This window comes from Hyla sarda, unplaced genomic scaffold, assembly GCF_029499605.1.
Source record: "Hyla sarda isolate aHylSar1 unplaced genomic scaffold, aHylSar1.hap1 scaffold_490, whole genome shotgun sequence".
NCBI lineage: Eukaryota > Metazoa > Chordata > Amphibia > Anura > Hylidae > Hyla > Hyla sarda.
The window spans coordinates 47750-69980 of record NW_026610501.1 but is presented as its reverse complement, the minus strand read 5'-3'; the positions used below and the strand labels follow the sequence as shown (position 1 = coordinate 69980).

General features: G+C 50.6%; 73 non-coding genes across 73 annotated transcripts; all 73 read left to right on the top strand.

The window, feature by feature from the left end:
- The first annotated feature begins 102 nt into the window (after positions 1–102).
- On the top strand, positions 103–174 carry TRNAE-CUC (transfer RNA glutamic acid (anticodon CUC)). Its single transcript has one exon. It is a non-coding gene; the product is annotated as a tRNA-Glu (tRNA).
- Positions 175–337: 163 nt separating this feature from the next.
- On the top strand, positions 338–409 carry TRNAE-CUC (transfer RNA glutamic acid (anticodon CUC)). The gene has a single exon. It is a non-coding gene; the product is annotated as a tRNA-Glu (tRNA).
- A 163-nt stretch (positions 410–572) lies between these two features.
- Positions 573–644, top strand: TRNAE-CUC (transfer RNA glutamic acid (anticodon CUC)). Its single transcript has one exon. It is a non-coding gene; the product is annotated as a tRNA-Glu (tRNA).
- Positions 645–807: 163 nt separating this feature from the next.
- TRNAE-CUC (transfer RNA glutamic acid (anticodon CUC)) lies at positions 808–879 on the top strand. The gene has a single exon. It is a non-coding gene; the product is annotated as a tRNA-Glu (tRNA).
- A 163-nt stretch (positions 880–1042) lies between these two features.
- TRNAE-CUC (transfer RNA glutamic acid (anticodon CUC)) lies at positions 1043–1114 on the top strand. The gene has a single exon. It is a non-coding gene; the product is annotated as a tRNA-Glu (tRNA).
- Positions 1115–1277: 163 nt separating this feature from the next.
- TRNAE-CUC (transfer RNA glutamic acid (anticodon CUC)) lies at positions 1278–1349 on the top strand. Its single transcript has one exon. It is a non-coding gene; the product is annotated as a tRNA-Glu (tRNA).
- Positions 1350–1512: 163 nt separating this feature from the next.
- TRNAE-CUC (transfer RNA glutamic acid (anticodon CUC)) lies at positions 1513–1584 on the top strand. The gene has a single exon. It is a non-coding gene; the product is annotated as a tRNA-Glu (tRNA).
- A 301-nt stretch (positions 1585–1885) lies between these two features.
- On the top strand, positions 1886–1957 carry TRNAE-CUC (transfer RNA glutamic acid (anticodon CUC)). The gene has a single exon. It is a non-coding gene; the product is annotated as a tRNA-Glu (tRNA).
- A 163-nt stretch (positions 1958–2120) lies between these two features.
- Positions 2121–2192, top strand: TRNAE-CUC (transfer RNA glutamic acid (anticodon CUC)). The gene has a single exon. It is a non-coding gene; the product is annotated as a tRNA-Glu (tRNA).
- A 163-nt stretch (positions 2193–2355) lies between these two features.
- TRNAE-CUC (transfer RNA glutamic acid (anticodon CUC)) lies at positions 2356–2427 on the top strand. The gene has a single exon. It is a non-coding gene; the product is annotated as a tRNA-Glu (tRNA).
- A 163-nt stretch (positions 2428–2590) lies between these two features.
- TRNAE-CUC (transfer RNA glutamic acid (anticodon CUC)) lies at positions 2591–2662 on the top strand. The gene has a single exon. It is a non-coding gene; the product is annotated as a tRNA-Glu (tRNA).
- A 163-nt stretch (positions 2663–2825) lies between these two features.
- Positions 2826–2897, top strand: TRNAE-CUC (transfer RNA glutamic acid (anticodon CUC)). The gene has a single exon. It is a non-coding gene; the product is annotated as a tRNA-Glu (tRNA).
- A 163-nt stretch (positions 2898–3060) lies between these two features.
- Positions 3061–3132, top strand: TRNAE-CUC (transfer RNA glutamic acid (anticodon CUC)). The gene has a single exon. It is a non-coding gene; the product is annotated as a tRNA-Glu (tRNA).
- Positions 3133–3295: 163 nt separating this feature from the next.
- TRNAE-CUC (transfer RNA glutamic acid (anticodon CUC)) lies at positions 3296–3367 on the top strand. The gene has a single exon. It is a non-coding gene; the product is annotated as a tRNA-Glu (tRNA).
- A 163-nt stretch (positions 3368–3530) lies between these two features.
- TRNAE-CUC (transfer RNA glutamic acid (anticodon CUC)) lies at positions 3531–3602 on the top strand. Its single transcript has one exon. It is a non-coding gene; the product is annotated as a tRNA-Glu (tRNA).
- A 301-nt stretch (positions 3603–3903) lies between these two features.
- TRNAE-CUC (transfer RNA glutamic acid (anticodon CUC)) lies at positions 3904–3975 on the top strand. Its single transcript has one exon. It is a non-coding gene; the product is annotated as a tRNA-Glu (tRNA).
- A 163-nt stretch (positions 3976–4138) lies between these two features.
- On the top strand, positions 4139–4210 carry TRNAE-CUC (transfer RNA glutamic acid (anticodon CUC)). The gene has a single exon. It is a non-coding gene; the product is annotated as a tRNA-Glu (tRNA).
- Positions 4211–4373: 163 nt separating this feature from the next.
- Positions 4374–4445, top strand: TRNAE-CUC (transfer RNA glutamic acid (anticodon CUC)). The gene has a single exon. It is a non-coding gene; the product is annotated as a tRNA-Glu (tRNA).
- A 163-nt stretch (positions 4446–4608) lies between these two features.
- Positions 4609–4680, top strand: TRNAE-CUC (transfer RNA glutamic acid (anticodon CUC)). The gene has a single exon. It is a non-coding gene; the product is annotated as a tRNA-Glu (tRNA).
- A 163-nt stretch (positions 4681–4843) lies between these two features.
- Positions 4844–4915, top strand: TRNAE-CUC (transfer RNA glutamic acid (anticodon CUC)). The gene has a single exon. It is a non-coding gene; the product is annotated as a tRNA-Glu (tRNA).
- A 163-nt stretch (positions 4916–5078) lies between these two features.
- TRNAE-CUC (transfer RNA glutamic acid (anticodon CUC)) lies at positions 5079–5150 on the top strand. Its single transcript has one exon. It is a non-coding gene; the product is annotated as a tRNA-Glu (tRNA).
- Positions 5151–5313: 163 nt separating this feature from the next.
- Positions 5314–5385, top strand: TRNAE-CUC (transfer RNA glutamic acid (anticodon CUC)). Its single transcript has one exon. It is a non-coding gene; the product is annotated as a tRNA-Glu (tRNA).
- Positions 5386–5548: 163 nt separating this feature from the next.
- On the top strand, positions 5549–5620 carry TRNAE-CUC (transfer RNA glutamic acid (anticodon CUC)). The gene has a single exon. It is a non-coding gene; the product is annotated as a tRNA-Glu (tRNA).
- Positions 5621–6044: 424 nt separating this feature from the next.
- Positions 6045–6116, top strand: TRNAE-CUC (transfer RNA glutamic acid (anticodon CUC)). The gene has a single exon. It is a non-coding gene; the product is annotated as a tRNA-Glu (tRNA).
- A 163-nt stretch (positions 6117–6279) lies between these two features.
- TRNAE-CUC (transfer RNA glutamic acid (anticodon CUC)) lies at positions 6280–6351 on the top strand. Its single transcript has one exon. It is a non-coding gene; the product is annotated as a tRNA-Glu (tRNA).
- A 163-nt stretch (positions 6352–6514) lies between these two features.
- TRNAE-CUC (transfer RNA glutamic acid (anticodon CUC)) lies at positions 6515–6586 on the top strand. Its single transcript has one exon. It is a non-coding gene; the product is annotated as a tRNA-Glu (tRNA).
- A 163-nt stretch (positions 6587–6749) lies between these two features.
- TRNAE-CUC (transfer RNA glutamic acid (anticodon CUC)) lies at positions 6750–6821 on the top strand. Its single transcript has one exon. It is a non-coding gene; the product is annotated as a tRNA-Glu (tRNA).
- A 163-nt stretch (positions 6822–6984) lies between these two features.
- TRNAE-CUC (transfer RNA glutamic acid (anticodon CUC)) lies at positions 6985–7056 on the top strand. Its single transcript has one exon. It is a non-coding gene; the product is annotated as a tRNA-Glu (tRNA).
- Positions 7057–7930: 874 nt separating this feature from the next.
- On the top strand, positions 7931–8002 carry TRNAE-CUC (transfer RNA glutamic acid (anticodon CUC)). Its single transcript has one exon. It is a non-coding gene; the product is annotated as a tRNA-Glu (tRNA).
- Positions 8003–8303: 301 nt separating this feature from the next.
- Positions 8304–8375, top strand: TRNAE-CUC (transfer RNA glutamic acid (anticodon CUC)). The gene has a single exon. It is a non-coding gene; the product is annotated as a tRNA-Glu (tRNA).
- A 530-nt stretch (positions 8376–8905) lies between these two features.
- TRNAE-CUC (transfer RNA glutamic acid (anticodon CUC)) lies at positions 8906–8977 on the top strand. The gene has a single exon. It is a non-coding gene; the product is annotated as a tRNA-Glu (tRNA).
- Positions 8978–9507: 530 nt separating this feature from the next.
- TRNAE-CUC (transfer RNA glutamic acid (anticodon CUC)) lies at positions 9508–9579 on the top strand. Its single transcript has one exon. It is a non-coding gene; the product is annotated as a tRNA-Glu (tRNA).
- A 163-nt stretch (positions 9580–9742) lies between these two features.
- On the top strand, positions 9743–9814 carry TRNAE-CUC (transfer RNA glutamic acid (anticodon CUC)). The gene has a single exon. It is a non-coding gene; the product is annotated as a tRNA-Glu (tRNA).
- Positions 9815–9977: 163 nt separating this feature from the next.
- TRNAE-CUC (transfer RNA glutamic acid (anticodon CUC)) lies at positions 9978–10049 on the top strand. The gene has a single exon. It is a non-coding gene; the product is annotated as a tRNA-Glu (tRNA).
- Positions 10050–10682: 633 nt separating this feature from the next.
- Positions 10683–10754, top strand: TRNAE-CUC (transfer RNA glutamic acid (anticodon CUC)). Its single transcript has one exon. It is a non-coding gene; the product is annotated as a tRNA-Glu (tRNA).
- Positions 10755–11055: 301 nt separating this feature from the next.
- On the top strand, positions 11056–11127 carry TRNAE-CUC (transfer RNA glutamic acid (anticodon CUC)). Its single transcript has one exon. It is a non-coding gene; the product is annotated as a tRNA-Glu (tRNA).
- A 398-nt stretch (positions 11128–11525) lies between these two features.
- TRNAE-CUC (transfer RNA glutamic acid (anticodon CUC)) lies at positions 11526–11597 on the top strand. Its single transcript has one exon. It is a non-coding gene; the product is annotated as a tRNA-Glu (tRNA).
- Positions 11598–11760: 163 nt separating this feature from the next.
- On the top strand, positions 11761–11832 carry TRNAE-CUC (transfer RNA glutamic acid (anticodon CUC)). Its single transcript has one exon. It is a non-coding gene; the product is annotated as a tRNA-Glu (tRNA).
- A 163-nt stretch (positions 11833–11995) lies between these two features.
- TRNAE-CUC (transfer RNA glutamic acid (anticodon CUC)) lies at positions 11996–12067 on the top strand. The gene has a single exon. It is a non-coding gene; the product is annotated as a tRNA-Glu (tRNA).
- A 163-nt stretch (positions 12068–12230) lies between these two features.
- On the top strand, positions 12231–12302 carry TRNAE-CUC (transfer RNA glutamic acid (anticodon CUC)). The gene has a single exon. It is a non-coding gene; the product is annotated as a tRNA-Glu (tRNA).
- Positions 12303–12465: 163 nt separating this feature from the next.
- Positions 12466–12537, top strand: TRNAE-CUC (transfer RNA glutamic acid (anticodon CUC)). The gene has a single exon. It is a non-coding gene; the product is annotated as a tRNA-Glu (tRNA).
- A 530-nt stretch (positions 12538–13067) lies between these two features.
- TRNAE-CUC (transfer RNA glutamic acid (anticodon CUC)) lies at positions 13068–13139 on the top strand. Its single transcript has one exon. It is a non-coding gene; the product is annotated as a tRNA-Glu (tRNA).
- Positions 13140–13669: 530 nt separating this feature from the next.
- Positions 13670–13741, top strand: TRNAE-CUC (transfer RNA glutamic acid (anticodon CUC)). Its single transcript has one exon. It is a non-coding gene; the product is annotated as a tRNA-Glu (tRNA).
- Positions 13742–13904: 163 nt separating this feature from the next.
- On the top strand, positions 13905–13976 carry TRNAE-CUC (transfer RNA glutamic acid (anticodon CUC)). The gene has a single exon. It is a non-coding gene; the product is annotated as a tRNA-Glu (tRNA).
- Positions 13977–14277: 301 nt separating this feature from the next.
- TRNAE-CUC (transfer RNA glutamic acid (anticodon CUC)) lies at positions 14278–14349 on the top strand. The gene has a single exon. It is a non-coding gene; the product is annotated as a tRNA-Glu (tRNA).
- A 163-nt stretch (positions 14350–14512) lies between these two features.
- On the top strand, positions 14513–14584 carry TRNAE-CUC (transfer RNA glutamic acid (anticodon CUC)). Its single transcript has one exon. It is a non-coding gene; the product is annotated as a tRNA-Glu (tRNA).
- Positions 14585–14982: 398 nt separating this feature from the next.
- TRNAE-CUC (transfer RNA glutamic acid (anticodon CUC)) lies at positions 14983–15054 on the top strand. The gene has a single exon. It is a non-coding gene; the product is annotated as a tRNA-Glu (tRNA).
- A 163-nt stretch (positions 15055–15217) lies between these two features.
- Positions 15218–15289, top strand: TRNAE-CUC (transfer RNA glutamic acid (anticodon CUC)). The gene has a single exon. It is a non-coding gene; the product is annotated as a tRNA-Glu (tRNA).
- A 163-nt stretch (positions 15290–15452) lies between these two features.
- On the top strand, positions 15453–15524 carry TRNAE-CUC (transfer RNA glutamic acid (anticodon CUC)). Its single transcript has one exon. It is a non-coding gene; the product is annotated as a tRNA-Glu (tRNA).
- A 301-nt stretch (positions 15525–15825) lies between these two features.
- TRNAE-CUC (transfer RNA glutamic acid (anticodon CUC)) lies at positions 15826–15897 on the top strand. Its single transcript has one exon. It is a non-coding gene; the product is annotated as a tRNA-Glu (tRNA).
- A 60-nt stretch (positions 15898–15957) lies between these two features.
- TRNAE-CUC (transfer RNA glutamic acid (anticodon CUC)) lies at positions 15958–16029 on the top strand. The gene has a single exon. It is a non-coding gene; the product is annotated as a tRNA-Glu (tRNA).
- Positions 16030–16192: 163 nt separating this feature from the next.
- On the top strand, positions 16193–16264 carry TRNAE-CUC (transfer RNA glutamic acid (anticodon CUC)). Its single transcript has one exon. It is a non-coding gene; the product is annotated as a tRNA-Glu (tRNA).
- A 163-nt stretch (positions 16265–16427) lies between these two features.
- TRNAE-CUC (transfer RNA glutamic acid (anticodon CUC)) lies at positions 16428–16499 on the top strand. Its single transcript has one exon. It is a non-coding gene; the product is annotated as a tRNA-Glu (tRNA).
- Positions 16500–16661: 162 nt separating this feature from the next.
- TRNAE-UUC (transfer RNA glutamic acid (anticodon UUC)) lies at positions 16662–16733 on the top strand. Its single transcript has one exon. It is a non-coding gene; the product is annotated as a tRNA-Glu (tRNA).
- A 292-nt stretch (positions 16734–17025) lies between these two features.
- On the top strand, positions 17026–17097 carry TRNAE-CUC (transfer RNA glutamic acid (anticodon CUC)). Its single transcript has one exon. It is a non-coding gene; the product is annotated as a tRNA-Glu (tRNA).
- A 60-nt stretch (positions 17098–17157) lies between these two features.
- On the top strand, positions 17158–17229 carry TRNAE-CUC (transfer RNA glutamic acid (anticodon CUC)). The gene has a single exon. It is a non-coding gene; the product is annotated as a tRNA-Glu (tRNA).
- Positions 17230–17524: 295 nt separating this feature from the next.
- On the top strand, positions 17525–17596 carry TRNAE-CUC (transfer RNA glutamic acid (anticodon CUC)). Its single transcript has one exon. It is a non-coding gene; the product is annotated as a tRNA-Glu (tRNA).
- A 163-nt stretch (positions 17597–17759) lies between these two features.
- Positions 17760–17831, top strand: TRNAE-CUC (transfer RNA glutamic acid (anticodon CUC)). Its single transcript has one exon. It is a non-coding gene; the product is annotated as a tRNA-Glu (tRNA).
- Positions 17832–17994: 163 nt separating this feature from the next.
- TRNAE-CUC (transfer RNA glutamic acid (anticodon CUC)) lies at positions 17995–18066 on the top strand. The gene has a single exon. It is a non-coding gene; the product is annotated as a tRNA-Glu (tRNA).
- Positions 18067–18229: 163 nt separating this feature from the next.
- TRNAE-CUC (transfer RNA glutamic acid (anticodon CUC)) lies at positions 18230–18301 on the top strand. Its single transcript has one exon. It is a non-coding gene; the product is annotated as a tRNA-Glu (tRNA).
- Positions 18302–18464: 163 nt separating this feature from the next.
- On the top strand, positions 18465–18536 carry TRNAE-CUC (transfer RNA glutamic acid (anticodon CUC)). The gene has a single exon. It is a non-coding gene; the product is annotated as a tRNA-Glu (tRNA).
- Positions 18537–18940: 404 nt separating this feature from the next.
- On the top strand, positions 18941–19012 carry TRNAE-CUC (transfer RNA glutamic acid (anticodon CUC)). The gene has a single exon. It is a non-coding gene; the product is annotated as a tRNA-Glu (tRNA).
- A 163-nt stretch (positions 19013–19175) lies between these two features.
- On the top strand, positions 19176–19247 carry TRNAE-CUC (transfer RNA glutamic acid (anticodon CUC)). The gene has a single exon. It is a non-coding gene; the product is annotated as a tRNA-Glu (tRNA).
- Positions 19248–19410: 163 nt separating this feature from the next.
- On the top strand, positions 19411–19482 carry TRNAE-CUC (transfer RNA glutamic acid (anticodon CUC)). The gene has a single exon. It is a non-coding gene; the product is annotated as a tRNA-Glu (tRNA).
- Positions 19483–19645: 163 nt separating this feature from the next.
- On the top strand, positions 19646–19717 carry TRNAE-CUC (transfer RNA glutamic acid (anticodon CUC)). Its single transcript has one exon. It is a non-coding gene; the product is annotated as a tRNA-Glu (tRNA).
- Positions 19718–20115: 398 nt separating this feature from the next.
- Positions 20116–20187, top strand: TRNAE-CUC (transfer RNA glutamic acid (anticodon CUC)). The gene has a single exon. It is a non-coding gene; the product is annotated as a tRNA-Glu (tRNA).
- A 163-nt stretch (positions 20188–20350) lies between these two features.
- On the top strand, positions 20351–20422 carry TRNAE-CUC (transfer RNA glutamic acid (anticodon CUC)). The gene has a single exon. It is a non-coding gene; the product is annotated as a tRNA-Glu (tRNA).
- A 163-nt stretch (positions 20423–20585) lies between these two features.
- TRNAE-CUC (transfer RNA glutamic acid (anticodon CUC)) lies at positions 20586–20657 on the top strand. The gene has a single exon. It is a non-coding gene; the product is annotated as a tRNA-Glu (tRNA).
- Positions 20658–20952: 295 nt separating this feature from the next.
- On the top strand, positions 20953–21024 carry TRNAE-CUC (transfer RNA glutamic acid (anticodon CUC)). The gene has a single exon. It is a non-coding gene; the product is annotated as a tRNA-Glu (tRNA).
- A 60-nt stretch (positions 21025–21084) lies between these two features.
- Positions 21085–21156, top strand: TRNAE-CUC (transfer RNA glutamic acid (anticodon CUC)). Its single transcript has one exon. It is a non-coding gene; the product is annotated as a tRNA-Glu (tRNA).
- A 163-nt stretch (positions 21157–21319) lies between these two features.
- Positions 21320–21391, top strand: TRNAE-CUC (transfer RNA glutamic acid (anticodon CUC)). The gene has a single exon. It is a non-coding gene; the product is annotated as a tRNA-Glu (tRNA).
- A 163-nt stretch (positions 21392–21554) lies between these two features.
- TRNAE-CUC (transfer RNA glutamic acid (anticodon CUC)) lies at positions 21555–21626 on the top strand. The gene has a single exon. It is a non-coding gene; the product is annotated as a tRNA-Glu (tRNA).
- A 398-nt stretch (positions 21627–22024) lies between these two features.
- Positions 22025–22096, top strand: TRNAE-CUC (transfer RNA glutamic acid (anticodon CUC)). The gene has a single exon. It is a non-coding gene; the product is annotated as a tRNA-Glu (tRNA).
- The last annotated feature ends 135 nt before the right edge of the window (positions 22097–22231 follow it).

Below are 22231 nucleotides of genomic sequence, written 5' to 3'. Positions count from 1 at the left end.
CCCTGGTGGTCTAGTGGCTTGCATTTTGCGCGCTTGCTTTTTGACGTTTCCAGAGCTTTCTCAGTAAATCTGCTCTCTGGTGTGCAAAAAGTTCCCAACTCTTCCCTGGTGGTCTAGTGGCTAGGATTCGGCGTTCTCACCGCCGCGGCCCGGGTTCGATTCCCGGTCAGGGAAGTCCTCTTTTCAATCTTCAGAAACTAATAAACAGCATCCGTATTTTCTCAGTCGGTATCCTCCCTGGTGGTCTAGTGGCTTGCATTTTGCGCGCTTGCCTTTTGATTTTTCCAGAGCTTTCTCAGTAAATCTGCTCTCTGGTGGGCAAAAAGCTCCCAACTTTTCCCTGGTGGTCTAGTGGCTAGGATTCGGCGCTCTCACCGCCGCGGCCCGGGTTCGATTCCCGGTCAGGGAAGTCCTCTTTTCAATCTTCAGATACTAATAAACAGCATCCGTATTTTCTCAGTCGGTATCCTCCCTGGTGGTCTAGTGGCTTGCATTTTGCGCGCTTACTGTTTGACATTTCCAGAGCTTTCTCAGTAAATCTGGTTTCTGGTGGGCAAAAAGCTCCCAACTTTTCCCTGGTGGTCTAGTGGCTAGGATTCGGCGCTCTCACCGCCGCGGCCCGGGTTCGATTCCCGGTCAGGGAAGTCCTCTTTTCAATCTTCAGATACTAATAAACAGCATCCGTATTTTCTCAGTCGGTATCCTCCCTGGTGGTCTAGTGGCTTGCATTTTGCGCGCCTACTTGTTGACTTTTCCAGAGTTTTCTCAGTAAATCTGGTTTCTGGTGGGCAAAAAGCTCCCAACTTTTCCCTGGTGGTCTAGTGGCTAGGATTCGGCGCTCTCACCGCCGCGGCCCGGGTTCGATTCCCGGTCAGGGAAGTCCTCTTTTCAATCTTCAGAAACTAATAAACAGCATCCGTATTTTCTCAGTCGATATCCTCCCTGGTGGTCTAGTGGCTAGCATTTTGCGCGCTTGCTTTTTGACGTTTCCAGAGCTTTCTCAGTAAATCTGCTCTCTGGTGTGCAAAAAGTTCCCAACTCTTCCCTGGTGGTCTAGTGGCTAGGATTCGGCGTTCTCACCGCCGCGGCCCGGGTTCGATTCCCGGTCAGGGAAGTCCTCTTTTCACTCTTCAGATACTAATAAACAGCATCCGTATTTTCTCAGTCGGTATCCTCCCTGGTGGTCTAGTGGCTTGCATTTTGCGCGCCTACTTGTTGACTTTTCCAGAGCTTTCTCAGTAAATCTGCTCTCTGGTGGGCAAAAAGCTCCCAACTTTTCCCTGGTGGTCTAGTGGCTAGGATTCGGCGCTCTCACCGCCGCGGCCCGGGTTCGATTCCCGGTCAGGGAAGTCCTCTTTTCAATCTTCAGAAACTAATAAACAGCATCCGTATTTTCTCAGTCGATATCCTCCCTGGTGGTCTAGTGGCTAGCATTTTGCGCGCTTGCTTTTTGACGTTTCCAGAGCTTTCTCAGTAAATCTGCTCTCTGGTGGGCAACAAGTTCCCAACTCTTCCCTGGTGGTCTAGTGGCTAGGATTCGGCGCTCTCACCGCCGCGGCCCGGGTTCGATTCCCGGTCAGGGAAGTCCTCTTTTCAATCTTCAGAAACTAATAAACAGCATTCGTATTTTCTTGGTCGATATCCTCCCTGGTGGTCTAGTGGCTAGGACTAAGATTCGGCGTTCTCACCGCCGCGGCCCGGGTTTGATTCCCGGTCAGGGAAGTCCTCTTTTCAATCTTCAGATACTAATAAACAGCATCCGTATTTTCTCAGTCGGTATCCTCCCTGGTGGTCTAGTGGCTTGCATTTTGCGCGCCTACTTGTTGACTTTTCCAGAGCTTTCTCAGTAAATCTGCTCTCTGGTGGGCAAAAAGCTCCCAACTTTTCCCTGGTGGTCTAGTGGCTAGGATTCGGCGCTCTCACCGCCGCGGCCCGGGTTCGATTCCCGGTCAGGGAAGTCCTCTTTTCAATCTTCAGAAACTAATAAACAGCATCCGTATTTTCTCAGTCGATATCCTCCCTGGTGGTCTAGTGGCTAGCATTTTGCGCGCTTGCTTTTTGACGTTTCCAGAGCTTTCTCAGTAAATCTGCTCTCTGGTGGGCAACAAGTTCCCAACTCTTCCCTGGTGGTCTAGTGGCTAGGATTCGGCGCTCTCACCACCGCGGCCCGGGTTCGATTCCCGGTCAGGGAAGTCCTCTTTTCAATCTTCAGAAACTAATAAACAGCATCCGTATTTTCTCAGTCGGTATCCTCCCTGGTGGTCTAGTGGCTTGCATTTTGCGCACTTGCTTTTTGATTTTTCCAGAGCTTTCTCAGTAAATCTGGTTCCTGGTGGGCAAAAAGTTCCCAACTTTTCCCTGGTGGTCTAGTGGCTAGGATTCGGCGCTCTCACCGCCGCGGCCCGGGTTCGATTCCCGGTCAGGGAAGTCCTCTTTTCACTCTTCAGAAACTAATAAACAGCATCCGTATTTTCTCAGTCGATATCCTCCCTGGTGGTCTAGTGGCTTGCATTTTGCGCGCCTACTTGTTGACTTTTCCAGAGCTTTCTCAGTAAATCTGCTCTCTGGTGGGCAAAAAGCTCCCAACCTTTCCCTGGTGGTCTAGTGGCTAGGATTCGGCGCTCTCACCGCCGCGGCCCGGGTTCGATTCCCGGTCAGGGAAGTCCTCTTTTCAATCTTCAGATACTAATAAACTGCATTCGTATTTTCTCAGTCGGTATCCTCCCTGGTGGTCTAGTGGCTTGCATTTTGCGCGCTTGCTTTTTGACGTTTCCAGAGCTTTCTCAGTAAATCTGCTCTCTGGTGTGCAAAAAGTTCCCAACTCTTCCCTGGTGGTCTAGTGGCTAGGATTCGGCGTTCTCACCGCCGCGGCCCGGGTTCGATTCCCGGTCAGGGAAGTCCTCTTTTCACTCTTCAGAAACTAATAAACAGCATCCGTATTTTCTCAGTCGGTATCCTCCCTGGTGGTCTAGTGGCTTGCATTTTGCGCGCTTGCTTTTTGATTTTTCCAGAGCTTTCTCAGTAAATCTGCTCTCTGGTGGGCAAAAAGCTCCCAACTTTTCCCTGGTGGTCTAGTGGCTAGGATTCGGCGCTCTCACCGCCGCGGCCCGGGTTCGATTCCCGGTCAGGGAAGTCCTCTTTTCAATCTTCAGAAACTAATAAACAGCATCCGTATTTTCTCAGTCGGTATCCTCCCTGGTGGTCTAGTGGCTTGCATTTTGCGCGCTTACTGTTTGACATTTCCAGAGCTTTCTCAGTAAATCTGGTTTCTGGTGGGCAAAAAGCTCCCAACTTTTCCCTGGTGGTCTAGTGGCTAGGATTCGGCGCTCTCACCGCCGCGGCCCGGGTTCGATTCCCGGTCAGGGAAGTCCTCTTTTCAATCTTCAGATACTAATAAACAGCATCCGTATTTTCTCAGTCGGTATCCTCCCTGGTGGTCTAGTGGCTTGCATTTTGCGCGCCTACTTGTTGACTTTTCCAGAGCTTTCTCAGTAAATCTGCTCTCTGGTGTGCAAAAAGTTCCCAACTCTTCCCTGGTGGTCTAGTGGCTAGGATTCGGCGTTCTCACCGCCGCGGCCCGGGTTCGATTCCCGGTCAGGGAAGTCCTCTTTTCAATCTTCAGAAACTAATAAACAGCATTCGTATTTTCTTGGTCGATATCCTCCCTGGTGGTCTAGTGGCTAGGACTAAGATTCGGCGTTCTCACCGCCGCGGCCCGGGTTTGATTCCCGGTCAGGGAAGTCCTCTTTTCAATCTTCAGATACTAATAAACAGCATCCGTATTTTCTCAGTCGGTATCCTCCCTGGTGGTCTAGTGGCTTGCATTTTGCGCGCCTACTTGTTGACTTTTCCAGAGCTTTCTCAGTAAATCTGCTCTCTGGTGGGCAAAAAGCTCCCAACTTTTCCCTGGTGGTCTAGTGGCTAGGATTCGGCGCTCTCACCGCCGCGGCCCGGGTTCGATTCCCGGTCAGGGAAGTCCTCTTTTCAATCTTCAGAAACTAATAAACAGCATCCGTATTTTCTCAGTCGATATCCTCCCTGGTGGTCTAGTGGCTAGCATTTTGCGCGCTTGCTTTTTGACGTTTCCAGAGCTTTCTCAGTAAATCTGCTCTCTGGTGGGCAACAAGTTCCCAACTCTTCCCTGGTGGTCTAGTGGCTAGGATTCGGCGCTCTCACCACCGCGGCCCGGGTTCGATTCCCGGTCAGGGAAGTCCTCTTTTCAATCTTCAGAAACTAATAAACAGCATCCGTATTTTCTCAGTCGGTATCCTCCCTGGTGGTCTAGTGGCTTGCATTTTGCGCACTTGCTTTTTGATTTTTCCAGAGCTTTCTCAGTAAATCTGGTTCCTGGTGGGCAAAAAGTTCCCAACTTTTCCCTGGTGGTCTAGTGGCTAGGATTCGGCGCTCTCACCGCCGCGGCCCGGGTTCGATTCCCGGTCAGGGAAGTCCTCTTTTCACTCTTCAGAAACTAATAAACAGCATCCGTATTTTCTCAGTCGATATCCTCCCTGGTGGTCTAGTGGCTTGCATTTTGCGCGCCTACTTGTTGACTTTTCCAGAGCTTTCTCAGTAAATCTGCTCTCTGGTGGGCAAAAAGCTCCCAACCTTTCCCTGGTGGTCTAGTGGCTAGGATTCGGCGCTCTCACCGCCGCGGCCCGGGTTCGATTCCCGGTCAGGGAAGTCCTCTTTTCAATCTTCAGATACTAATAAACTGCATTCGTATTTTCTCAGTCGGTATCCTCCCTGGTGGTCTAGTGGCTTGCATTTTGCGCGCTTGCTTTTTGACGTTTCCAGAGCTTTCTCAGTAAATCTGCTCTCTGGTGTGCAAAAAGTTCCCAACTCTTCCCTGGTGGTCTAGTGGCTAGGATTCGGCGTTCTCACCGCCGCGGCCCGGGTTCGATTCCCGGTCAGGGAAGTCCTCTTTTCACTCTTCAGAAACTAATAAACAGCATCCGTATTTTCTCAGTCGGTATCCTCCCTGGTGGTCTAGTGGCTTGCATTTTGCGCGCTTGCTTTTTGATTTTTCCAGAGCTTTCTCAGTAAATCTGCTCTCTGGTGGGCAAAAAGCTCCCAACTTTTCCCTGGTGGTCTAGTGGCTAGGATTCGGCGCTCTCACCGCCGCGGCCCGGGTTCGATTCCCGGTCAGGGAAGTCCTCTTTTCAATCTTCAGAAACTAATAAACAGCATCCGTATTTTCTCAGTCGGTATCCTCCCTGGTGGTCTAGTGGCTTGCATTTTGCGCGCTTACTGTTTGACATTTCCAGAGCTTTCTCAGTAAATCTGGTTTCTGGTGGGCAAAAAGCTCCCAACTTTTCCCTGGTGGTCTAGTGGCTAGGATTCGGCGCTCTCACCGCCGCGGCCCGGGTTCGATTCCCGGTCAGGGAAGTCCTCTTTTCAATCTTCAGATACTAATAAACAGCATCCGTATTTTCTCAGTCGGTATCCTCCCTGGTGGTCTAGTGGCTTGCATTTTGCGCGCCTACTTGTTGACTTTTCCAGAGCTTTCTCAGTAAATCTGCTCTCTGGTGTGCAAAAAGTTCCCAACTCTTCCCTGGTGGTCTAGTGGCTAGGATTCGGCGTTCTCACCGCCGCGGCCCGGGTTCGATTCCCGGTCAGGGAAGTCCTCTTTTCAATCTTCAGAAACTAATAAACAGCATTCGTATATTCTTGGTTGATATCCTCCCTGGTGGTCTAGTGGCTAGGATTCGGCTCTCACCGCCGCGGCCCGGGTTCGATTCCCGGTCAGGGAAGTCCTCTTTTCAATCTTCAGAAACTAATAAACAGCATCCGTATTTTCTCAGTCGGTATCCTCCCTGGTGGTCTAGTGGCTTGCATTTTGCGCGCTTGCTTTTTGATTTTTCCAGAGCTTTCTCAGTAAATCTGCTCTCTGGTGGGCAAAAAGCTCCCAACTTTCCCTGGTTGTCTAGTGGCTAGGATTCGGCGCTCTCACCGCCGCGGCCCGGGTTCGATTCCCGGTCAGGGAAGTCCTCTTTTCAATCTTCAGATACTAATAAACTGCATTCGTATTTTCTCAGTCAGTATCCTCCCTGGTGGTCTAGTGGCTAGGATTCGGCGCTCTCACTGCCGCGGCCCGGGTTCGATTCCCGGTCAGGGAAGTCCTCTTTTCAATCTTCAGATACTAATAGACTGCATTCGTATTTTCTCAGTCGGTATCCTCCCTGGTGGTCTAGTGGCTTGCATTTTGCGCGCTTACTGTTTGACATTTCCAGAGCTTTCTCAGTAAATCTGGTTTCTGGTGGGCAAAAAGCTCCCATCTTTTCCCTGGTGGTCTAGTGGCTAGGATTCGGCGCTCTCACCGCCGCGGCCCGGGTTCGATTCCCGGTCAGGGAAGTCCTCTTTTCAATCTTCAGATACTAATAAACAGCATCCGTATTTTCTCAGTCGGTATCCTCCCTGGTTGTCTAGTGGCTTGCATTTTGCGCGCCTACTTGTTGACTTTTCCAGAGCTTTCTCAGTAAATCTGCTCTCTGGTGGGCAAAAAGCTCCCAACTTTTCCCTGGTGGTCTAGTGGCTAGGATTCGGCGCTCTCACCGCCGCGGCCCGGGTTCAATTCCCGGTCAGGGAAGTCCTCTTTTCACTCTTCAGAAACTAATAAACAGCATCCGTATTTTCTCAGTCGGTATCCTCCCTGGTGGTCTAGTGGCTAGCATTTTGCGCGCTTGCTTTTTGACGTTTCCAGAGCTTTCTCAGTAAATCTGCTCTCTGGTGTGCAAAAAGTTCCCAACTCTTCCCTGGTGGTCTAGTGGCTAGGATTCGGCGCTCTCACCGCCGCGGCCCGGGTTCGATTCCCGGTCAGGGAAGTCCTCTTTTCACTCTTCAGAAACTAATAAACAGCATCCGTATTTTCTCAGTCGGTATCCTCCCTGGTGGTCTAGTGGCTTGCATTTTGCGCGCTTGCTTTTTGATTTTTCCAGAGCTTTCTCAGTAAATCTGCTCTCTGGTGGGCAAAAAGCTCCCAACTTTTTCCTGGTGGTCTAGTGGCTAGGATTCGGCGCTCTCACCGCCGCGGCCCGGGTTCGATTCCCGGTCAGGGAAGTCCTCTTTTCAATCTTCAGAAACTAATAAACAGCATTCGTATTTTCTTGGTCGATATCCTCCCTGGTGGTCTAGTGGCTAGGACTAAGATTCGGCGTTCTCACCGCCGCGGCCCGGGTTTGATTCCCGGTCAGGGAAGTCCTCTTTTCAATCTTCAGATACTAATAAACAGCATCCGTATTTTCTCAGTCGGTATCCTCCCTGATTGTCTAGTGGCTTGCATTTTGCGCGCCTACTTGTTGACTTTTCCAGAGCTTTCTCAGTAAATCTGCTCTCTGGTGGGCAAAAAGCTCCCAACTTTTCCCTGGTGGTCTAGTGGCTAGGATTTTGCGCGCTTGCTTTTTGACGTTTCCAGAGCTTTCTCAGTAAATCTGCTCTCTGGTGTGCAAAAAGTTCCCAACTCTTCCCTGGTGGTCTAGTGGCTAGGATTCGGCGTTCTCACCGCCGCGGCCCGGGTTCGATTCCCAGTCAGAGAAGTCCTCTTTTCACTCTTCAGAAACTAATAAACAGCATCCGTATTTTCGCAGTCGGTATCCTCCCTGGTGGTCTAGTGGCTTGCATTTTGCGCGCTTGCTTTTTGATTTTTCCAGAGCTTTCTCAGTAAATCTGCTCTCTGGTGGGCAAAAAGCTCCCAACTTTTCCCTGGTGGTCTAGCGGCTAGGATTCGGCGCTCTCACCGCCACGGCCCGGGTTCGATTCCCGGTCAGGGAAGTCCTCTTTTCAATCTTCAGATACTAATAAACAGCATCCGTATTTTCTCAGTCGGTATCCTCCCTGGTGGTCTAGTGGCTTGCATTTTGCGCGCTTACTGTTTGACATTTCCAGAGCTTTCTCAGTAAATCTGGTTTCTGGTGGGCAAAAAGCTCCCAACTTTTCCCTGGTGGTCTAGTGGCTAGGATTCGGCGCTCTCACCGCCGCGGCCCGGGTTCGATTCCCGGTCAGGGAAGTCCTCTTTTCAATCTTCAGAAACTAATAAACAGCATTCGTATTTTCTTGGTCGATATCCTCCCTGGTGGTCTAGTGGCTAGGACTAAGATTCGGCGTTCTCACCGCCGCGGCCCGGGTTTGATTCCCGGTCAGGGAAGTCCTCTTTTCAATCTTCAGATACTAATAAACAGCATCCGTATTTTCTCAGTCGGTATCCTCCCTGGTGGTCTAGTGGCTTGCATTTTGCGCGCCTACTTGTTGACTTTTCCAGAGCTTTCTCAGTAAATCTGCTCTCTGGTGGGCAAAAAGCTCCCAACTTTTCCCTGGTGGTCTAGTGGCTAGGATTCGGCGCTCTCACCGCCGCGGCCCGGGTTCGATTCCCGGTCAGGGAAGTCCTCTTTTCAATCTTCAGAAACTAATAAACAGCATCCGTATTTTCTCAGTCGGTATCCTCCCTGGTGGTCTAGTGGCTTGCATTTTGCGCGCTTGCTTTTTGATTTTTCCAGAGCTTTCTCAGTAAATCTGCTCTCTGGTGGGCAAAAAGCTCCCAACTTTTCCCTGGTTGTCTAGTGGCTAGGATTCGGCGCTCTCACCGCCGCGGCCCGGGTTCGATTCCCGGTCAGGGAAGTCCTCTTTTCAATCTTCAGATACTAATAAACTGCATTCGTATTTTCTCAGTCGGTATCCTCCCTGGTGGTCTAGTGGCTTGCATTTTGCGCGCTTACTGTTTGACATTTCCAGAGCTTTCTCAGTAAATCTGGTTTCTGGTGGGCAAAAAGTTCCCAACTTTTCCCTGGTGGTCTAGTGGCTAGGATTCGGTGCTCTCACCGCCGCGGCCCGGGTTCGATTCCCGGTCAGAGAAGTCCTCTTTTCAATCTTCAGAAACTAATAAACAGCATTCGTATATTCTTGGTTGATATCCTCCCTGGTGGTCTAGTGGCTAGGATTCGGCGCTCTCACCGCCGCGGCCCGGGTTCGATTCCCGGTCAGGGAAGTCCTCTTTTCAATCTTCAGAAACTAATAAACAGCATCCGTATTTTCTCAGTCGGTATCCTCCCTGGTGGTCTAGTGGCTTGCATTTTGCGCGCTTGCTTTTTGATTTTTCCAGAGCTTTCTCAGTAAATCTGCTCTCTGGTGGGCAAAAAGCTCCCAACTTTTCCCTGGTTGTCTAGTGGCTAGGATTCGGCGCTCTCACCGCCGCGGCCCGGGTTCGATTCCCGGTCAGGGAAGTCCTCTTTTCAATCTTCAGAAACTAATAAACAGCATCCGTATTTTCTCAGTCGGTATCCTCCCTGGTGGTCTAGTGGCTTGCATTTTGCGCGCTTGCTTTTTGATTTTTCCAGAGCTTTCTCAGTAAATATGCTCTCTGGTGGGCAAAAAGCTCCCAACTTTTCCCTGGTTGTCTAGTGGCTAGGATTCGGCGCTCTCACCGCCGCGGCCCGGGTTCGATTCCCGGTCAGGGAAGTCCTCTTTTCAATCTTCAGATACTAATAAACTGCATTCGTATTTTCTCAGTCGGTATCCTCCCTGGTGGTCTAGTGGCTAGGATTCGGCGCTCTCACTGCCGCGGCCCGGGTTCGATTCCCGGTCAGGGAAGTCCTCTTTTCAATCTTCAGATACTAATAAACTGCATTCGTATTTTCTCAGTCGGTATCCTCCCTGGTGGTCTAGTGGCTTGCATTTTGCGCGCTTACTGTTTGACATTTCCAGAGCTTTCTCAGTAAATCTGGTTTCTGGTGGGCAAAAAGCTCCCAACTTTTCCCTGGTGGTCTAGTTGCTAGGATTCGGCGCTCTCACCGCCGCGGCCCGGGTTCGATTCCCGGTCAGGGAAGTCCTCTTTTCAATCTTCAGATACTAATAAACAGCATCCGTATTTTCTCAGTCGGTATCCTCCCTGGTTGTCTAGTGGCTTGCATTTTGCGCGCCTACTTGTTGACTTTTCCAGAGCTTTCTCAGTAAATCTGCTCTCTGGTGGGCAAAAAGCTCCCAACTTTTCCCTGGTGGTCTAGTGGCTAGGATTCGGCGCTCTCACCGCCGCGGCCCGGGTTCAATTCCCGGTCAGGGAAGTCCTCTTTTCACTCTTCAGAAACTAATAAACAGCATCCGTATTTTCTCAGTCGGTATCCTCCCTGGTGGTCTAGTGGCTAGCATTTTGCGCGCTTGCTTTTTGACGTTTCCAGAGCTTTCTCAGTAAATCTGCTCTCTGGTGTGCAAAAAGTTCCCAACTCTTCCCTGGTGGTCTAGTGGCTAGGATTCGGTGTTCTCACCGCCGCGGCCCGGGTTCGATTCCTGGTCAGGGAAGTCCTCTTTTCACTCTTCAGAAACTAATAAACAGCATCCGTATTTTCGCAGTCGGTATCCTCCCTGGTGGTCTAGTGGCTTGCATTTTGCGCGCTTGCTTTTTGATTTTTCCAGAGCTTTCTCAGTAAATCTGCTCTCTGGTGGGCAAAAAGCTCCCAACTTTTCCCTGGTGGTCTAGCGGCTAGGATTCGGCGCTCTCACCGCCACGGCCCGGGTTCGATTCCCGGTCAGGGAAGTCCTCTTTTCAATCTTCAGATACTAATAAACAGCATCCGTATTTTCTCAGTCGGTATCCTCCCTGGTGGTCTAGTGGCTTGCATTTTGCGCGCTTACTGTTTGACATTTCCAGAGCTTTCTCAGTAAATCTGGTTTCTGGTGGGCAAAAAGCTCCCAACTTTTCCCTGGTGGTCTAGTGGCTAGGATTCGGCGCTCTCACCGCCGCGGCCCGGGTTCGATTCCCGGTCAGGGAAGTCCTCTTTTCAATCTTCAGAAACTAATAAACAGCATTCGTATTTTCTTGGTCGATATCCTCCCTGGTGGTCTAGTGGCTAGGACTAAGATTCGGCGTTCTCACCGCCGCGGCCCGGGTTTGATTCCCGGTCAGGGAAGTCCTCTTTTCAATCTTCAGATACTAATAAACAGCATCCGTATTTTCTCAGTCGGTATCCTCCCTGGTGGTCTAGTGGCTTGCATTTTGCGCGCCTACTTGTTGACTTTTCCAGAGCTTTCTCAGTAAATCTGCTCTCTGGTGGGCAAAAAGCTCCCAACTTTTCCCTGGTGGTCTAGTGGCTAGGATTCGGCGCTCTCACTGCCGCGGCCCGGGTTCGATTCCCGGTCAGGGAAGTCCTCTTTTCAATCTTCAGAAACTAATAAACAGCATCCGTATTTTCTCAGTCGGTATCCTCCCTGGTGGTCTAGTGGCTTGCATTTTGCGCGCTTGCTTTTTGATTTTTCCAGAGCTTTCTCAGTAAATCTGCTCTCTGGTGGGCAAAAAGCTCCCAACTTTTCCCTGGTTGTCTAGTGGCTAGGATTCGGCGCTCTCACCGCCGCGGCCCGGGTTCGATTCCCGGTCAGGGAAGTCCTCTTTTCAATCTTCAGATACTAATAAACTAGATTCGTATTTTCTCAGTCGGTATCCTCCCTGGTGGTCTAGTGGCTTGCATTTTGCGCGCTTACTGTTTGACATTTCCAGAGCTTTCTCAGTAAATCTGGTTTCTGGTGGGCAAAAAGCTCCCAACTTTTCCCTGGTGGTCTAGTGGCTAGGATTCGGCGCTCTCACCGCCGCGGCCCGGGTTCGATTCCCGGTCAGGGAAGTCCTCTTTTCAATCTTCAGATACTAATAAACAGCATCCGTATTTTCTCAGTCGGTATCCTCCCTGGTTGTCTAGTGGCTTGCATTTTGCGCGCCTACTTGTTGACTTTTCCAGAGCTTTCTCAGTAAATCTGCTCTCTGGTGGGCAAAAAGCTCCCAACTTTTCCCTGGTGGTCTAGTGGCTAGGATTCGGCGCTCTCACCGCCGCGGCCCGGGTTCAATTCCCGGTCAGGGAAGTCCTCTTTTCACTCTTCAGAAACTAATAAACAGCATCCGTATTTTCTCAGTCGGTATCCTCCCTGGTGGTCTAGTGGCTAGCATTTTGCGCGCTTGCTTTTTGATTTTTCCAGAGCTTTCTCAGTAAATCTGCTCTCTGGTGGGCAAAAAGCTCCCAACTTTTCCCTGGTGGTCTAGTGGCTAGGATTCGGCGCTCTCACCGCCACGGCCCGGGTTCGATTCCCGGTCAGGGAAGTCCTCTTTTCAATCTTCAGATACTAATAAACAGCATCCGTATTTTCTCAGTCGGTATCCTCCCTGGTGGTCTAGTGGCTTGCATTTTGCGCGCTTACTGTTTGACATTTCCAGAGCTTTCTCAGTAAATCTGGTTTCTGGTGGGCAAAAAGCTCCCAACTTTTCCCTGGTGGTCTAGTGGCTAGGATTCGGCGCTCTCACCGCCGCGGCCCGGGTTCGATTCCCGGTCAGGGAAGTCCTCTTTTCAATCTTCAGAAACTAATAAACAGCATTCGTATTTTCTTGGTCGATATCCTCCCTGGTGGTCTAGTGGCTTGCATTTTGCGCGCCTACTTGTTGACTTTTCCAGAGCTTTCTCAGTAAATCTGCTCTCTGGTGGGCAAAAAGCTCCCAACTTTTCCCTGGTGGTCTAGTGGCTAGGATTCGGCGCTCTCACCGCCGCGGCCCGGGTTCGATTCCCGGTCAGGGAAGTCCTCTTTTCAATCTTCAGAAACTAATAAACAGCATCCGTATTTTCTCAGTCGGTATCCTCCCTGGTGGTCTAGTGGCTTGCATTTTGCGCGCTTGCTTTTTGATTTTTCCAGAGCTTTCTCAGTAAATCTGCTCTCTGGTGGGCAAAAAGCTCCCAACTTTTCCCTGGTTGTCTAGTGGCTAGGATTCGGCGCTCTCACCGCCGCGGCCCGGGTTCGATTCCCGGTCAGGGAAGTCCTCTTTTCAATCTTCAGATACTAATAAACTGCATTCGTATTTTCTCAGTCGGTATCCTTCCTGGTGGTCTAGTGGCTAGGATTCGGCGCTCTCACTGCTGCGGCCCGGGTTCGATTCCCGGTCAGGGAAGTCCTCTTTTCAATCTTCAGATACTAATAAACTGCATTCGTATTTTCTCAGTCGGTATCCTCCCTGGTGGTCTAGTGGCTTGCATTTTGCGCACTTACTGTTTGACATTTCCAGAGCTTTCTCAGTAAATCTGGTTTCTGGTGGGCAAAAAGTTCCCAACTTTTCCCTGGTGGTCTAGTGGCTAGGATTCGGCGCTCTCACCGCCGCGGCCCGGGTTCGATTCCCGGTCAGGGAAGTCCTCTTTTCAATCTTCAGAAACTAATAAACAGCATCTGTATTTTCTCAGTCGGTATCCTCCCTGGTGGTCTAGTGGCTTGCATTTTGCGCGCTTGCTTTTTGATTTTTCCAGAGCTTTCTCAGTAAATCTGCTCTCTGGTGGGCAAAAAGCTCCCAACTTTTCCCTGGTTGTCTAGTGGCTAGGATTCGGCGCTCTCACCGCCGCGGCCCGGGTTCGATTCCCGGTCAGGGAAGTCCTCTTTTCAATCTTCAGAAACTAATAAACAGCATCCGTATTTTCTCAGTCGGTATCCTCCCTGGTGGTCTAGTGGCTTGCATTTTGCGCGCTTGCTTTTTGATTTTTCCAGAGCTTTCTCAGTAAATCTGCTCTCTGGTGGGCAAAAAGCTCCCAACTTTTCCCTGGTTGTCTAGTGGCTAGGATTCGGCGCTCTCACCGCCGCGGCCCGGGTTCGATTCCCGGTCAGGGAAGTCCTCTTTTCAATCTTCAGATACTAATAAACTGCATTCGTATTTTCTCAGTCGGTATCCTCCCTGGTGGTCTAGTGGCTAGGATTCGGCGCTCTCACTGCCGCGGCCCGGGTTCGATTCCCGGTCAGGGAAGTCCTCTTTTCAATCTTCAGATACTAATAAACAGCATCCGTATTTTCTCAGTCGGTATCCTCCCTGGTGGTCTAGTGGCTTGCATTTTGCGCGCTTACTGTTTGACATTTCCAGAGCTTTCTCAGTAAATCTGGTTTCTGGTGGGCAAAAAGCTCCCAACTTTTCCCTGGTGGTCTAGTGGCTAGGATTTGGCGCTCTCACCGCCGCGGCCCGGGTTCGATTCCCGGTCAGGGAAGTCCTCTTTTCAATCTTCAGAAACTAATAAACAGCATTCGTATTTTCTTGGTCGATATCCTCCCTGGTGGTCTAGTGGCTAGGACTAAGATTCGGCGTTCTCACCGCCGCGGCCCGGGTTTGATTCCCGGTCAGGGAAGTCCTCTTTTCAATCTTCAGATACTAATAAACAGCATCCGTATTTTCTCAGTCGGTATCCTCCCTGGTGGTCTAGTGGCTTGCATTTTGCGCGCCTACTTGTTGACTTTTCCAGAGCTTTCTCAGTAAATCTGCTCTCTGGTGGGCAAAAAGCTCCCAACTTTTCCCTGGTGGTCTAGTGGCTAGGATTCGGCGCTCTCACCGCCGCGGCCCGGGTTCGATTCCCGGTCAGGGAAGTCCTCTTTTCAATCTTCAGAAACTAATAAACAGCATCCGTATTTTCTCAGTCGATATCCTCCCTGGTGGTCTAGTGGCTAGCATTTTGCGCGCTTGCTTTTTGACGTTTCCAGAGCTTTCTCAGTAAATCTGCTCTCTGGTGGGCAACAAGTTCCCAACTCTTCCCTGGTGGTCTAGTGGCTAGGATTCGGCGCTCTCACCGCCGCGGCCCGGGTTTGATTCCCGGTCAGGGAAGTCCTCTTTTCAATCTTCAGAAACTAATAAACAGCATTCGTATTTTCTCGGTCGATATCCTCCCTGGTGGTCTAGTGGCTTGCATTTTGCGCACTTGCTTTTTGATTTTTCCAGAGCTTTCTCAGTAAATCTGGTTCCTGGTGGGCAAAAAGTTCCCAACTTTTCCCTGGTGGTCTAGTGGCTAGGATTCGGCGCTCTCACCTCCGCGGCCCGGGTTCGATTCCCGGTCAGGGAAGTCCTCTTTTCAATCTTCAGAAACTAATAAACAGCATCCGTATTTTCTCAGTCGGTATCCTCCCTGGTGGTCTAGTGGCTTGCATTTTGCGCGCCTACTTGTTGACTTTTCCAGAGCTTTCTCAGTAAATCTGCTCTCTGGTGGGCAAAAAGCTCCCAACCTTTCCCTGGTGGTCTAGTGGCTAGGATTCGGCGCTCTCACCGCCGCGGCCCGGGTTCGATTCCCGGTCAGGGAAGTCCTCTTTTCAATCTTCAGATACTAATAAACTGCATTCGTATTTTCTCAGTCGGTATCCTCCCTGGTGGTCTAGTGGCTTGCATTTTGCGCGCTTGCTTTTTGACGTTTCCAGAGCTTTCTCAGTAAATCTGCTCTCTGGTGTGCAAAAAGTTCCCAACTCTTCCCTGGTGGTCTAGTGGCTAGGATTCGGCGTTCTCACCGCCGTGGCCCGGGTTCGATTCCCGGTCAGGGAAGTCCTCTTTTCACTCTTCAGAAACTAATAAACAGCATCCGTATTTTCTCAGTCGGTATACTCCCTGGTGGTCTAGTGGCTTGCATTTTGCGCGCTTGCTTTTTGATTTTTCCAGAGCTTTCTCAGTAAATCTGCTCTCTGGTGGGCAAAAAGCTCCCAACTTTTCCCTGGTGGTCTAGTGGCTAGGATTCGGCGCTCTCACCGCCGCGGCCCGGGTTCGATTCCCGGTCAGGGAAGTCCTCTTTTCAATCTTCAGAAACTAATAAACAGCATTCGTATTTTCTTGGTCGATATCCTCCCTGGTGGTCTAGTGGCTAGGACTAAGATTCGGCGTTCTCACCGCCGCGGCCCGGGTTTGATTCCCGGTCAGGGAAGTCCTCTTTTCAATCTTCAGATACTAATAAACAGCATCCGTATTTTCTCAGTCGGTATCCTCCCTGGTGGTCTAGTGGCTTGCATTTTGCGCGCCTACTTGTTGACTTTTCCAGAGCTTTCTCAGTAAATCTGCTCTCTGGTGGGCAAAAAGCTCCCAACTTTTCCCTGGTGGTCTAGTGGCTAGGATTCGGCGCTCTCACTGCCGCGGCCCGGGTTCGATTCCCGGTCAGGGAAGTCCTCTTTTCAATCTTCAGAAACTAATAAACAGCATCCGTATTTTCTCAGTCGGTATCCTCCCTGGTGGTCTAGTGGCTAGGATTCGGCGCTCTCACTGCCGCGGCCCGGGTTCGATTCCCGGTCAGGGAAGTCCTCTTTTCAATCTTCAGAAACTAATAAACAGCATCCGTATTTTCTCAGTCGGTATCCTCCCTGGTGGTCTAGTGGCTTGCATTTTGCGCGCTTGCTTTTTGATTTTTCCAGAGCTTTCTCAGTAAATCTGCTCTCTGGTGGGCAAAAAGCTCCCAACTTTTCCCTGGTTGTCTAGTGGCTAGGATTCGGCGCTCTCACCGCCGCGGCCCGGGTTCGATTCCCGGTCAGGGAAGTCCTCTTTTCAATCTTCAGATACTAATAAACTGCATTCGTATTTTCTCAGTCGGTATCCTCCCTGGTGGTCTAGTGGCTTGCATTTTGCGCGCTTACTGTTTGACATTTCCAGAGCTTTCTCAGTAAATCTGGTTTCTGGTGGGCAAAAAGTTCCAAACTTTTCCCTGGTGGTCTAGTGGCTAGGATTCGGTGCTCTCACCGCCGCGGCCTGGGTTCGATTCCCGGTCAGGGAAGTCCTCTTTTCAATCTTCAGAAACTAATAAACAGCATCCGTATTTTCTCAGTCGGTATCCTCCCTGGTGGTCTAGTGGCTTGCATTTTGCGCGCTTGCTTTTTGATTTTTCCAGAGCTTTCTCAGTAAATCTGCTCTCTGGTGGGCAAAAAGCTCCCAACTTTCCCTGGTTGTCTAGTGGCTAGGATTCGGCGCTTTCACCGCCGCGGCCCGGGTTCGATTCCCGGTCAGGGAAGTCCTCTTTTCAATCTTCAGAAACTAATAAACAGCATTCGTATATTCTTGGTTGATATCCTCCCTGGTGGTCTAGTGGCTAGGATTCGGCTCTCACCGCCGCGGCCCGGGTTCGATTCCCGGTCAGGGAAGTCCTCTTTTCAATCTTCAGAAACTAATAAACAGCATCCGTATTTTCTCAGTCGGTATCCTCCCTGGTGGTCTAGTGGCTTGCATTTTGCGCGCTTGCTTTTTGATTTTTCCAGAGCTTTCTCAGTAAATCTGCTCTCTGGTGGGCAAAAAGCTCCCAACTTTCCCTGGTTGTCTAGTGGCTAGGATTCGGCGCTCTCACCGCCGCGGCCCGGGTTCGATTCCCGGTCAGGGAAGTCCTCTTTTCAATCTTCAGATACTAATAAACTGCATTCGTATTTTCTCAGTCAGTATCCTCCCTGGTGGTCTAGTGGCTAGGATTCGGCGCTCTCACTGCCGCGGCCCGGGTTCGATTCCCGGTCAGGGAAGTCCTCTTTTCAATCTTCAGATACTAATAGACTGCATTCGTATTTTCTCAGTCGGTATCCTCCCTGGTGGTCTAGTGGCTTGCATTTTGCGCGCTTACTGTTTGACATTTCCAGAGCTTTCTCAGTAAATCTGGTTTCTGGTGGGCAAAAAGCTCCCATCTTTTCCCTGGTGGGCTAGTGGCTAGGATTCGGCGCTCTCACCGCCGCGGCCCGGGTTCGATTCCCGGTCAGGGAAGTCCTCTTTTCAATCTTCAGAAACTAATAAACAGCATTCGTATTTTCTTGGGCGATATCCTCCCTGGTGGTCTAGTGGCTAGGATTCGGCGCTCTCACCGCCGCGGCCCGGGTTCGATTCCCGGTCAGGGAAGTCCTCTTTTCAATCTTCAGATACTAATAAACAGCATCCGTATTTTCTCAGTCGGTATCCTCCCTGGTGGTCTAGTGGCTTGCATTTTGCGCGCCTACTTGTTGACTTTTCCAGAGCTTTCTCAGTAAATCTGCTCTCTGGTGGGCAAAAAGCTCCCAACTTTTCCCTGGTGGTCTAGTGGCTAGGATTCGGCGCTCTCACCGCCGCGGCCCGGGTTCAATTCCCGGTCAGGGAAGTCCTCTTTTCACTCTTCAGAAACTAATAAACAGCATCCGTATTTTCTCAGTCGGTATCCTCCCTGGTGGTCTAGTGGCTAGCATTTTGCGCGCTTGCTTTTTGACGTTTCCAGAGCTTTCTCAGTAAATCTGCTCTCTGGTGTGCAAAAAGTTCCCAACTCTTCCCTGGTGGTCTAGTGGCTAGGATTCGGCGCTCTCACCGCCGCGGCCCGGGTTCGATTCCCGGTCAGGGAAGTCCTCTTTTCACTCTTCAGAAACTAATAAACAGCATCCGTATTTTCTCAGTCGGTATCCTCCCTGGTGGTCTAGTGGCTTGCATTTTGCGCGCTTGCTTTTTGATTTTTCCAGAGCTTTCTCAGTAAATCTGCTCTCTGGTGGGCAAAAAGCTCCCAACTTTTTCCTGGTGGTCTAGTGGCTAGGATTCGGCGCTCTCACCGCCGCGGCCCGGGTTCGATTCCCGGTCAGGGAAGTCCTCTTTTCAATCTTCAGATACTAATAAACAGCATCCGTATTTTCTCAGTCGGTATCCTCCCTGGTGGTCTAGTGGCTTGCATTTTGCGCGCTTACTGTTTGACATTTCCAGAGCTTTCTCAGTAAATCTGGTTTCTGGTGGGCAAAAAGCTCCCAACTTTTCCCTGGTGGTCTAGTGGCTAGGATTCGGCGCTCTCACCGCCGCGGCCCGGGTTCGATTCCCGGTCAGGGAAGTCCTCTTTTCAATCTTCAGAAACTAATAAACAGCATTCGTATTTTCTTGGTCGATATCCTCCCTGGTGGTCTAGTGGCTAGGACTAAGATTCGGCGTTCTCACCGCCGCGGCCCGGGTTTGATTCCCGGTCAGGGAAGTCCTCTTTTCAATCTTCAGATACTAATAAACAGCATCCGTATTTTCTCAGTCGGTATCCTCCCTGATTGTCTAGTGGCTTGCATTTTGCGCGCCTACTTGTTGACTTTTCCAGAGCTTTCTCAGTAAATCTGCTCTCTGGTGGGCAAAAAGCTCCCAACTTTTCCCTGGTGGTCTAGTGGCTAGGATTTTGCGCGCTTGCTTTTTGACGTTTCCAGAGCTTTCTCAGTAAATCTGCTCTCTGGTGTGCAAAAAGTTCCCAACTCTTCCCTGGTGGTCTAGTGGCTAGGATTCGGCGCTCTCACCGCCGCGGCCCGGGTTCGATTCCCGGTCAGGGAAGTCCTCTTTTCAATCTTCAGAAACTAATAAACAGCATCCGTATTTTCTCAGTCGGTATCCTCCCTGGTGGTCTAGTGGCTTGCATTTTGCGCGCTTGCTTTTTGATTTTTCCAGAGCTTTCTCAGTAAATCTGCTCTCTGGTGGGCAAAAAGCTCCCAACTTTTCCCTGGTTGTCTAGTGGCTAGGATTCGGCGCTCTCACCGCCGCGGCCCGGGTTCGATTCCCGGTCAGGGAAGTCCTCTTTTCAATCTTCAGATACTAATAAACTAGATTCGTATTTTCTCAGTCGGTATCCTCCCTGGTGGTCTAGTGGCTTGCATTTTGCGCGCTTACTGTTTGACATTTCCAGAGCTTTCTCAGTAAATCTGGTTTCTGGTGGGCAAAAAGCTCCCAACTTTTCCCTGGTGGTCTAGTGGCTAGGATTCGGCGCTCTCACCGCCGCGGCCCGGGTTCGATTCCCGGTCAGGGAAGTCCTCTTTTCAATCTTCAGATACTAATAAACAGCATCCGTATTTTCTCAGTCGGTATCCTCCCTGGTTGTCTAGTGGCTTGCATTTTGCGCGCCTACTTGTTGACTTTTCCAGAGCTTTCTCAGTAAATCTGCTCTCTGGTGGGCAAAAAGCTCCCAACTTTTCCCTGGTGGTCTAGTGGCTAGGATTCGGCGCTCTCACCGCCGCGGCCCGGGTTCAATTCCCGGTCAGGGAAGTCCTCTTTTCACTCTTCAGAAACTAATAAACAGCATCCGTATTTTCTCAGTCGGTATCCTCCCTGGTGGTCTAGTGGCTAGCATTTTGCGCGCTTGCTTTTTGACGTTTCCAGAGCTTTCTCAGTAAATCTGCTCTCTGGTGTGCAAAAAGTTCCCAACTCTTCCCTGGTGGTCTAGTGGCTAGGATTCGGCGTTCTCACCGCCGCGGCCCGGGTTCGATTCCCTGTCAGAGAAGTCCTCTTTTCACTCTTCAGAAACTAATAAACAGCATCCGTATTTTCGCAGTCGGTATCCTCCCTGGTGGTCTAGTGGCTTGCATTTTGCGCGCTTGCTTTTTGATTTTTCCAGAGCTTTCTCAGTAAATCTGCTCTCTGGTGGGCAAAAAGCTCCCAACTTTTCCCTGGTGGTCTAGTGGCTAGGATTCGGCGCTCTCACCGCCACGGCCCGGGTTCGATTCCCGGTCAGGGAAGTCCTCTTTTCAATCTTCAGATACTAATAAACAGCATCCGTATTTTCTCAGTCGGTATCCTCCCTGGTGGTCTAGTGGCTTGCATTTTGCGCGCTTACTGTTTGACATTTCCAGAGCTTTCTCAGTAAATCTGGTTTCTGGTGGGCAAAAAGCTCCCAACTTTTCCCTGGTGGTCTAGTGGCTAGGATTCGGCGCTCTCACCGCCGCGGCCCGGGTTCGATTCCCGGTCAGGGAAGTCCTCTTTTCAATCTTCAGAAACTAATAAACAGCATTCGTATTTTCTTGGTCGATATCCTCCCTGGTGGTCTAGTGGCTTGCATTTTGCGCGCCTACTTGTTGACTTTTCCAGAGCTTTCTCAGTAAATCTGCTCTCTGGTGGGCAAAAAGCTCCCAACTTTTCCCTGGTGGTCTAGTGGCTAGGATTCGGCGCTCTCACCGCCGCGGCCCGGGTTCGATTCCCGGTCAGGGAAGTCCTCTTTTCAATCTTCAGAAACTAATAAACAGCATCCGTATTTTCTCAGTCGGTATCCTTCCTGGTGGTCTAGTGGCTAGGATTCGGCGCTCTCACTGCCGCGGCCTGGGTTCGATTCCCGGTCAGGGAAGTCCTCTTTTCAATCTTCAGATACTAATAAACTGCATTCGTATTTTCTCAGTCGGTATCCTCCCTGGTGGTCTAGTGGCTTGCATTTTGCGCGCTTGCTTTTTGATTTTTCCAGAGCTTTCTCAGTAAATCTGCTCTCTGGTGGGCAAAAAGCTCCCAACTTTTCCCTGGTTGTCTAGTGGCTAGGATTCGGCGCTCTCACCGCCGCGGCCCGGGTTCGATTCCCGGTCAGGGAAGTCCTCTTTTCAATCTTCAGATACTAATAAACTGCATTCGTATTTTCTCAGTCGGTATCCTCCCTGGTGGTCTAGTGGCTAGGATTCGGCGCTCTCACTGCCGCGGCCCGGGTTCGATTCCCGGTCAGGGAAGTCCTCTTTTCAATCTTCAGATACTAATAAACTGCATTCGTATTTTCTCAGTCGGTATCCTCCCTGGTGGTCTAGTGGCTTGCATTTTGCGCGCTTACTGTTTGACATTTCCAGAGCTTTCTCAGTAAATCTGGTTTCTGGTGGGCAAAAAGCTCCCAACTTTTCCCTGGTGGTCTAGTGGCTAGGATTCGGCGCTCTCACCGCCGCGGCCCGGGTTCGATTCCCGGTCAGGGAAGTCCTCTTTTCAATCTTCAGATACTAATAAACAGCATCCGTATTTTCTCAGTCGGTATCCTCCCTGGTGGTCTAGTGGCTAGCATTTTGCGCGCCTACTTGTTGACTTTTCCAGAGCTTTCTCAGTAAATCTGCTCTCTGGTGGGCAAAAAGCTCCCAACTTTTCCCTGGTGGTCTAGTGGCTAGGATTCGGCGCTCTCACCGCCGCGGCCCGGGTTCAATTCCCGGTCAGGGAAGTCCTCTTTTCACTCTTCAGAAACTAATAAACAGCATCCGTATTTTCTCAGTCGGTATCCTCCCTGGTGGTCTAGTGGCTAGCATTTTGCGCGCTTGCTTTTTGACGTTTCCAGAGCTTTCTCAGTAAATCTGCTCTCTGGTGTGCAAAAAGTTCCCAACTCTTCCCTGGTGGTCTAGTGGCTAGGATTCGGCGTTCTCACCGCCGCGGCCCGGGTTCGATTCCCGGTCAGAGAAGTCCTCTTTTCACTCTTCAGAAACTAATAAACAGCATCCGTATTTTCGCAGTCGGTATCCTCCCTGGTGGTCTAGTGGCTTGCATTTTGCGCGCTTACTGTTTGACATTTCCAGAGCTTTCTCAGTAAATCTGGTTTCTGGTGGGCAAAAAGCTCCCAACTTTTCCCTGGTGGTCTAGTGGCTAGGATTCGGCGCTCTCACCGCCGCGGCCCGGGTTCGATTCCCGGTCAGGGAAGTCCTCTTTTCAATCTTCAGAAACTAATAAACAGCATTCGTATTTTCTTGGTCGATATCCTCCCTGGTGGTCTAGTGGCTAGGACTAAGATTCGGCGTTCTCACCGCCGCGGCCCGGGTTTGATTCCCGGTCAGG